Consider the following 8,897-nt stretch of genomic DNA (forward strand, 5'->3'; position numbering starts at 1 on the left):
CCCAGGCGCCCTGGTAATTTAAGATTAAAGTATCATAACAGGGAAATATGATAGGTCAAGGCTCAAACAATAAAATTTGATATGGATGAATGTTAAATCCTAGACTCAGACTTCCATGATCAGTTTTACAATGAGAGGATATGGGCATTAAGAAGTGTGGAAGGAAGGAAGGAAGAGAAGAGGAGAAGAGAGGAGAGGAGGGGAGGGGAGGGGAAAGGAGAAGAGAGGAGAGGAGGGGAGGGGAGAAGAGAAGGGAGGAAGGAAGGAAGGAAGGAAGGAAGGAAGGAAGGAAGGAAGGAAGGAAAAGGAAGGAAGGAAGTTTGGCTTGTACTTTCATGGCTAAAACTATCAAAATGAGGCTAATCATATGATTCAGCTTGTGAAGGAAATTAATAGACAATTAGGGAACAATGTAAGGGAGGGTATTTCTTGTGTTTGCCCTACAGTAGTCAAACTCCATCTGGAATAGGTTTCAAACTCTGGGTCCCTCACGTTAACAGGAACAGTAGGGATCTGAAAAGAATCCATAGGAAGGTGACCAGGGTGCTGAGAAGAATTAAGCCCGTGACACATGAAGAATAGTGATGGAACCAGGGATTTTAGGCCAGAGACAAATAATGCGGGGAAGTCAAGTTCGAGAACCTGAACAGTGTATGGGAAAGAAATCAGATTTACAGGCTAATGCTGGACCACAGAGTCACAATGTGAAGAATCCTTCTGAAGCTTGAATCACAGATTATCACTTACACACATTATCTGAGTGAGAACATAACATAGAGTTATTGATCTGGAACCTAACCTAGTGGTTTTCAGGGTATAGACTCAAGCCCAGCAGCACGAGCATTGTCCACAATCCTGCCAGAAATAGAAAGCTTTTGGACCCCTTCCCAGATCTACGGAATCAGAAACTGTGGAGGTGGGGCCCCACTTTCCGTGGTTCAACAAGCCCTCCAGGTGATTCTGACCGCATGCCACAAGGTGACAACCATCACAGGTCATCAGATGTGGCTGTTTGGCCAAAACCCTTGACTACAGTTATGTTTGAAAACCTTCCTTCTCCTCTGTGTGATTCCTATTCACCTGTCCTTTGAACAGATCTCATCAGTAATCCAATTCATTCTGGGCAATGGATATTTGTTAGGGTTTTTGGCTACACGGTTTCCAATTAGGATTGATCTCCCATTTTTTAAGTGGTAAGGGAAGACCAGGGATTCCACTACAGATGCCGAAGCATCCAGATACCCCCTCTTCCAAAACTCTGAGAGCAGGAAGTGGATGTGTAAACCAAGATGGCAAATTAGTTGCCCCCGCCCAGAACTCTGAATCTTGAGCAAGTGACGCGAAGGTAGAGAGACGGTGGAGAACCATCCATTGAGCAAGGTCTAGGGACAGAAGGTGGCAGGAACGTCTGATGCTGGTGGTAGGCCTCCCATCCAACAGGTCCTATGGGGTGACTTTGGTTATGGGTGCTTTGCCTAGCTTCCTGATACTTCTATCCTTTTTCTGAGCCCGGTTCTCTGGCTTACCTAGAGATTCTATAATCCATCCTATATCCTTTTAATGTAGTACTTTTAAAAAAAATTTTTAATGTTTATTTATTTTTGAGAGAGAGAGACAGCGTGAGCAGGAGAGGGGCAGAGAGAGAGAGAGAGAGGGAGACCCAGAATCCGAAGGAGGCTCCAGGATCCGAGCTGTCAGCACAGAGCCCGACACGGGGCTTGAACCCACGAACCGCGAGATCATGACCTGAGCTGAAGTTGGACGCTTAACCAACTGAGCCACCCAGGTGCCCCTAACGCAATACTTTTTTTCATAAGGTGGGCAGAGTTCATTTCTGTGGCTTGCAACCAAGAACCCGAAGGGTATGTACCTACTCATTCCCAACACGTTCCATAGTCAGGGAGGCCCTTGGGTTGTTTTCTCTGCTTTAAACAATGACAAAAATAGGCAATCAATGCTGGCCAACACAAGCAAGAGCAGAAAAAATGGTTGAAGCTAGTGGCTGGACTTTGGAGTTTTTATGCCCCATGACAGGGCGTCTTTAGGAGAGATGCCAACATTGCTTGATTTTGTAGGAACTTTTATTAAATTACCAATGGCTATACCACCCTAATATGAAATCTCGCCAAAGAAACTGAACCTGAATCTAATGAAGCTTCTAGAGCTAGCGTTCATTGACAGGAAATGGTGGGGGGGGGGGAAGGAGGGAGAGATCAGGAGAGGCAATGGGACAAGGAGTTAAATGCCAGGAGAAGGAAGCCAACAGGCAAATCCCAAATGTGGGACGTTGTACCAGACGGACTAGACTAGCGTCTTCCATCTGTCAATGGCATTGAAAAAAGAGTCACGGAGGAAGGAAGGAGATCACTCTTAACCGAAAGAAACTGAAGAGCTATAACCACCAGATGTAATGTGTGCATCTTGCTTCGAGTTTGGTTCAAGCAAACCAATTGGGACATAAGAAGTCTTCTTATAAGTACCTCTAAGTACACTTACGATAAAAATATAAAAAAGTTTCCAGTCAGGTCATGATCTCACGGTTGGTGAGTTTGAGGCCCGCATCGGGCTCTGAGCTGACAGCGCGGAGCCTGCTTGGGATTCTCTCTCTTTCTCTCTCTCTCTCTCTCTCTCTCTCTTTCCCTCTCTCTCTGCCCCTCCCCCACTCATGCTCGCTCTCTCTCTCTCTCTCAGAATAAATAAACTAAAAAAATTGAAAAAAAAGAATATGTGTATTAATGAACCAACCATAGGTGCATTAAGATAGGAAGAGAGCCAGACTACATCTCTTTTTTAAAAAATTTACCATCTTAACCTTTAAGTGTGCAGTTCAATAGTGTTATGTTCGCATTATTGTGCAACAGATCTCCCGAACTTCTGCACCTTGTAGAAATGAAACTCTATAATCGTGAAACAACTGCTCTTCTCCACCCCCCCTGACCCCCGCCCCCCCACCGTCTCCCCCTCCAGCCCCTGGAAACCACCATTCCACTTTCTGTTCCCATGGGTGTGACTACTTTTGACACCTCATACAAGTGGAGTCATAGAGTACTTGTCATTGTGTGACTGGCTTATTTCACTTAGCATGATGTCTCAAGGTTTATCCATGTTATAGCACGTGACGGGATTTCCCTCCTTTTTAAGGCTAAGTAATATCCCCTACGTTGAGGCTAAATCCCCTACATTACAGGCTAAATAATACGCTAATTTCGTGTGTGCATCCATTAGTGGACATTTGGGTTGCTTCCACCTCTTGGCCGTTGCGAATAATGCTGCTATGAACATGGGGTGGAAATACTTCTTTGAGACCCTGCTTTTGAGGCTTGTGGATATATACCTAGAAGTGGGATTCCTGGATATGGTCATTTTATTTGTAATTTTTCAAAGAACCGTTGTATTGTCTTTCATGCTGGTTGCACCAGTTCACAACCCCACCAACACTGCACAGGGATCCAATTTTCCATATCCCCCAACGCTTACAATTTTCTAATTTTTTGATGGTAGCCATTACAGTGAGTAGAGTTGGTATCTCATTGTGGTTTTGACTTACAACTCTCTGACGATTAGTGGTGTTGACCACCTTCTCATGTGCTTGTTGGCTAGTTGTATATCATCTTTGCAGAAATGTCTATTCAAGCCTATTGCCCATTTTTTATTTATTTTGACAGAGAGCGCAAGCACACAAGCAGGGAAGGGGGCAGAGAGAAGGAGAGAGAGAATCGCAAGTAGGTTACTCGCTGTCAGCGCAGAGCCCGACACGGGGCTCAATCTCACAAACTGTGAGATCGTGACCTGAATGAGACGAAATCAAGAGTGGGATGCTTAACTGACTGAGCCACCCAGGCACCCTGCCATTGCCCATTTTTAAATCGAATTACTCGATTTTTTTTGTGGTTGAGTTGTAGGAGTCCTTTATATATTCTGAATATTAACCCCTTATCTGACATATGACTTGCAAGTATTTTCTCCCATTCGGTAGGTTGCCTTTTTCACCCCATTGATTTTGTCCTCCGATGCACAGAAATTTTTAAGTCCGATGTCATCTAATTTGTTAATTTGTGCTATTGTTGGCCTCTGCTTGTGTCATCCAAGAAATCATTGCCAAACCTAGTGTCTTCAAGTTTTCCCAAATGCCTTCTTCGAGTTTAGTTTGGGGGTCTTTATTCCATTTTTATTTAATTACTGTATGGAGAATGAGATAAGATTCCAAGTTCATTCGTTCCTCGATGGACACCCAAAGTTTCCCAACACCAGTTGTTGAAGAGAATGTCCTTTCCCCATTTGACCATATATGTAAGCATTTATTTCTGGGCTCTATGTTCTATTCCGTTGGCCTCTATGTTTGTCCTTAGGCCAGTACCGCACTGTTTTGAAGTGTACTATGTAGCTTTGTAATATGTTTTGAAATAAGGAAGTTGAGTCCTCCAAAATTTTGTTCTTCTCTTTCAAAATTGTTTGGACTATTCAGAGTCCCTTGGGATTCCATACAAATTTTAGGATTTTCTCTATTTCTGAGAAAAAAAGTCATTGAGATTTTGAGTGGGATTTGCATTGAATCTCTAGATTGCTTTGGGTAATACTGACATCTTAACATTGTGATACTACTAAATATTTTAATCTTTTTGAGGCTACTGTAAATAGATTGTTTTTCATTTCCTTTTTTGATTGTTCATTGTTAGTGTATAGAAACATCCCATTAAAAAAAATAATACGAATATACTGGGGCACCTGAGTGTGTAAGTTGGCGAAGGGTCCAACTCTTGATAGTGGCTCAGGTCATGATCTCACAGTTCATGGGACCAAGCCCCAAGTTGGGTTCCATGTGCTGTGTGCTGACAGCATGGAGCCTGCTTGGGATTCTCTCTCTCTCTCTCTCTCTCTCTCTCTCTGCCCCCCCCCACCCCGACACTTGCTCTATTTTCTTTCTCTCTCTCAAAATAAATAAACTTTAAAAAAATAGTAATATGCCCTTCTGTTCAGGAATTCTCATATTGCTAAGATTTTGGTTTTTTTGCCGATGCTTCTGAGGAATTATTTTATGGGCTTCCCATGCATCTGAAATAAGCGAAGGATGTTGTGAAAATCAGAATGTCAGTAACATATGTGTTTGTTTGCCTGAAAGGCTGAGCAAGCTTGGGAGCACCTGTCTGATGTGGCCCAACTTGTCTCTTTACCTGCAATTAGAGAAACCCGTAAGACAGTTGACATTTTGGAAAGTAACTTGTTTGCACAGCCCCAAGAACAGAGAGGCATTGACGGGTCCCTTGAGGATTATTCAGCTCCAGATATTTGAAAGGAAGTGTTAACCTTATATCAGCTAGGACTCTTTCAGTTGTGCTTGACAGAAAACCCTTCATAAACAGCCTCAAGCAGAAGAGAGGACACACATAACTCAAATGTCTACAGGTAGTGCTGGATTTTGGCTTTGCTTGATCCAGGAGTTGAAATAATGTTACCGCACTCCAGTGCCAGCCTCAGACCAGAGCAAGAGGGCCCCTACTTTGCCCTCCGTGCCGAAGGGCCTGGATGTCCTAAATCTGGAAAAGGAAAAAAAAAAATCGCACTCAGTCTCTCAAGGAAGTTTTCAGACTTTGGTAAATGCTGAGTGGAAGGGAACCACCGGACAGGGAGGCAGTCCCGTCCTCAGTACAGAAACCCCCTAAGCTGAGTGAGACATGGGGAAGAGAAGAGTCCGGCCCCTGGCCCTGGGAAACCAGACAAAACGCTTCTGGTGCTTTACGCTGGCTGCCCCAAGTGTAGGTGTCTAGACCTGTGCATGTCCACACGTGGCTATTGAACATTTCAAATGCAGCCATTCCAAACTGAGGTGTGAGCAGAAAATACACCCTGGAATCTGAATACAGATACAAAGGAACCGTGTAAAATACCTCGTTAATACACGTTTACATTGATTACATGCCGAGATGTAATATTCCACGTAATATTTTCACCTGTTTCTTTTCACTTTTTATAACGGGGCTGCTAAATTTTGGTTAATCACCTGCGTGGTTTGTGCTATATTCCCATTGGATGGCTCTGACTCAAAGCAAACCAACCTCCCCAGAAAATGCCAGGCCCTCCCTCCACTCTGCTCCGGCAGCTTCTGGAAGCCCTTAGAACTACTTGGAATATTACGGTGTGGGGTGGAGGGAGGGAACCCGCCTGTCCCAGCTTCCTGGGGCATTGATGGGTCAGTTCCCTTCCTGGGAGTCTGCCCAGTGCTACCTGGAGTCCTGGTCTTGCCTGGCCTGGCTGGCACCCTTCCCCTGGTGGCAAATGCCACATCACTGATGGGGCATCTCTGGAACTTCTGTTAGGTTTATGGGGGCAATCCCAGGGATGAATACGCTCAGAATGGCACCATCCCGTTGCCCCATGGGGTCATACGGTAGAGGAAGAGCTCTCTGTGAGGGAACAGCCATGGCGCCTGGAGAGGCAGAATGGAATCACAGGGCTGTAGAGAGACCTTCGCAAATTCAGAGCTTCTTTTTTTTTGTTAATACATTTTTTTTCAGTGTTTATTTATTTTTGAGAGACAGAGAGAGAGACGGAGCACGAGCAGGGCAGGGGCAGAGACAGAGGGAGACGCAGAATCCGAAGCCGGCTCCAGGCTCCGAGCCGTCGGCACAGAGCCCGACGCGGGGCTCGAACCCGCGAGCAGCGAGATCATAACCTGAGCCGAAGCTGGACACTTGACTGAGCCACCCAGGTGCCCTCCAAATTCCGAGCTTCTGAGTGACACTTTTTCTCTCTCTTCGGCCACCATGTTTTCGGAATATGAGAACTAGGCCAAACACACCTGGGATATCCAGCGCTTCCGTCAAGGCCGCTCAAGCTCCGTGCAGCATAGGCCAGTGCGCACATACGGGGGCCACACGCGGCAGACGCGGCTGCTTCACTACGTCTAGTCTGCACCACAGTGCTCGTTTTTTCATCCCATTGGTTGATATGCTACTTACACTACTTTTCCCGGTGTTCCCTTTCCGACCCGTCGGCCAACGAAGAAGCTGACCTTGTTCCTCAGTGCGTAGGTCCCTTCTCTACCATTCTGGGCACAGCGGACACGCGATTACCCTTGACCATCAGTGGACTCTTTTCCCACCAGACTCCTCTGGAAATTGAGGTCTCTGTGCGTGACTCAGGCCAATCCTCTCCTCACTTCCAGGCCGCCTCTAGCCACGAGCTCACCGTAAGCACTGTCACCGGCTTGTGAAAGGCGCAAGGCAACATACGGTCATGAATAAAGCAATGTTCTGTGTGTCGGATTAAGAACCAAACGAAACCAAAACCAACTTTCAACAGTCTCTGTAGAGGGGCGCCTGCGTGGCTCAGTCGTTTGGGCGACCGACTTCGGCTCAGGTCAGGATCTCACTGTCCGTGAGTTCGAGTCCCGTGTCGTGCTCTGTGCTGACAGCTCGGAGCCTGGAGCCTGCTTCGGACTCTGTGTCTCCCTCTCTTTCTCTGCCTTCCCCTGCTCTCGCTTTGTCTCTCAAACATGAGTAAATGTTAAAGAAAAACAATTTTTCTTTTAAAATTTTTTAAATGTTTATTCATGTTTGAGAGACAGAGCGTGAGCGGGGAAGGGGCAGAAAGAGAGGGAGACGCAGGGAGCCTCCGAAGCAGGCTCCAAGCTCCGAGCTGCCAGCACAGAGCCCGACGCGGGGCCTGAACTCACCAACTGCGAGATCCTGACCTGAGCTGAAGTTGGACGCTCAACCGACTGAGCCACCCAGGCGCCCCAAGAAAAAATTTTAATAAATAGATAAATAAACAAATAAACATTAAAGCAAAAAAATTTTTTAAGTTAAAAAAAACCCAAAACATCCTGGTAAACAAGCCAGGTTTACCCGGAAGTACATGGATTCCAAACCCCTGTCCTGCAGCCCCGGGGTGGCTGGTTGACCCGCCCTCCGTGACTGTCTGAGAGCTAGGGGCTCGGATCTCCTTCCTTGCCTTTGTGGGACGGGGCTCGGATCTCCTTCCAAAATGCATTTCTGGCCACCCGTGCTGGGCCCTCCCATGACTACCACCCACAGGCCTCTGCTGTGTCCCTGTACCAAGCGGTCAGCCTCCCGATGGGTCCCTGCCCTTCGTCATGCTCCACCCGAATGTGCCTTCCCACTCCTGGCTGTCATCTTCCTAAGTCACAGCCATGATTGAGTCACCCCCCTGCTCCAAAGTATTTACCAGTGCTGTGTGGTCTAGAGATGAAGTCCAAGAGACGAGAGCTCAATGAAGCACTTTGTACTCTGACATCAGTATAACCTTCTAGCTTCCTGTCTGGTGATATTGCAGCCCCCAGCCTGCCTGCCTCCACCCTTCACCCCCTCCCCCAGATCTGCAGCTGAAAGGAATTCCTAAACGCTTTAAAATCTTGTGGCTTCTGCTCCTAGTGTCCCCTTCACCTGAAAAACCCTCTTCCTCGCATTAGATAATAAGGAAACTTTGTGCAACATTCTGGCAAAAACTCATTTGAGACCTTTGTGTCAGTGATGGACAGCTGTAGCCAGTCTCCTGGGTTTTAATTCGCCGCTTATTTTGCTGTGTAATTATGAGCAATTTATTTAACTTCTACAGGTTCCTCATTTTTTAAAAGGAGATAATAATAGCGTCTTATCTGCCAGGCTTGTTTTGGGAACTAAAGAAGCCCACTTATTTAAAACCCTTGGAACATTGCCAGACACACAGCGCTCGCTAAATGAGGGTCAGCTGTTACTTATGAAATGGCCCAGGGTCTCTGAAGTTAGGACTCAGGTCTCCTGACTCAAAAGGTTATAGTCAGTGGATTTTGCCGTCACGCGTTGCTTTTCCACTGTCTTGCATTGCTTTTCCACCTAGCAAAAAACCCTACTCATTCTTCAGACACCCAGCTTAAGCGTCTCTCTCATTTCTATGTGACC

General features: G+C 46.3%; 1 long non-coding RNA gene across 1 annotated transcript; it reads right to left on the minus strand.

Annotated features, from left to right (window-relative positions):
• Window positions 1-5,198: 5,198 nt before the first annotated feature.
• Window positions 5,199-7,203, minus strand: LOC131495649 (uncharacterized). Its single transcript, XR_009254044.1, has 2 exons — window positions 6,957-7,203; window positions 5,199-5,534 (listed from the first exon to the last, which is right to left on the minus strand). It is a non-coding gene; the product is annotated as an uncharacterized LOC131495649 (long non-coding RNA).
• Between the last annotated feature and the right edge of the window lie 1,694 nt (window positions 7,204-8,897).

The sequence above is a fragment of the Neofelis nebulosa genome, chromosome 15, assembly GCF_028018385.1.
Source record: "Neofelis nebulosa isolate mNeoNeb1 chromosome 15, mNeoNeb1.pri, whole genome shotgun sequence".
NCBI lineage: Eukaryota > Metazoa > Chordata > Mammalia > Carnivora > Felidae > Neofelis > Neofelis nebulosa.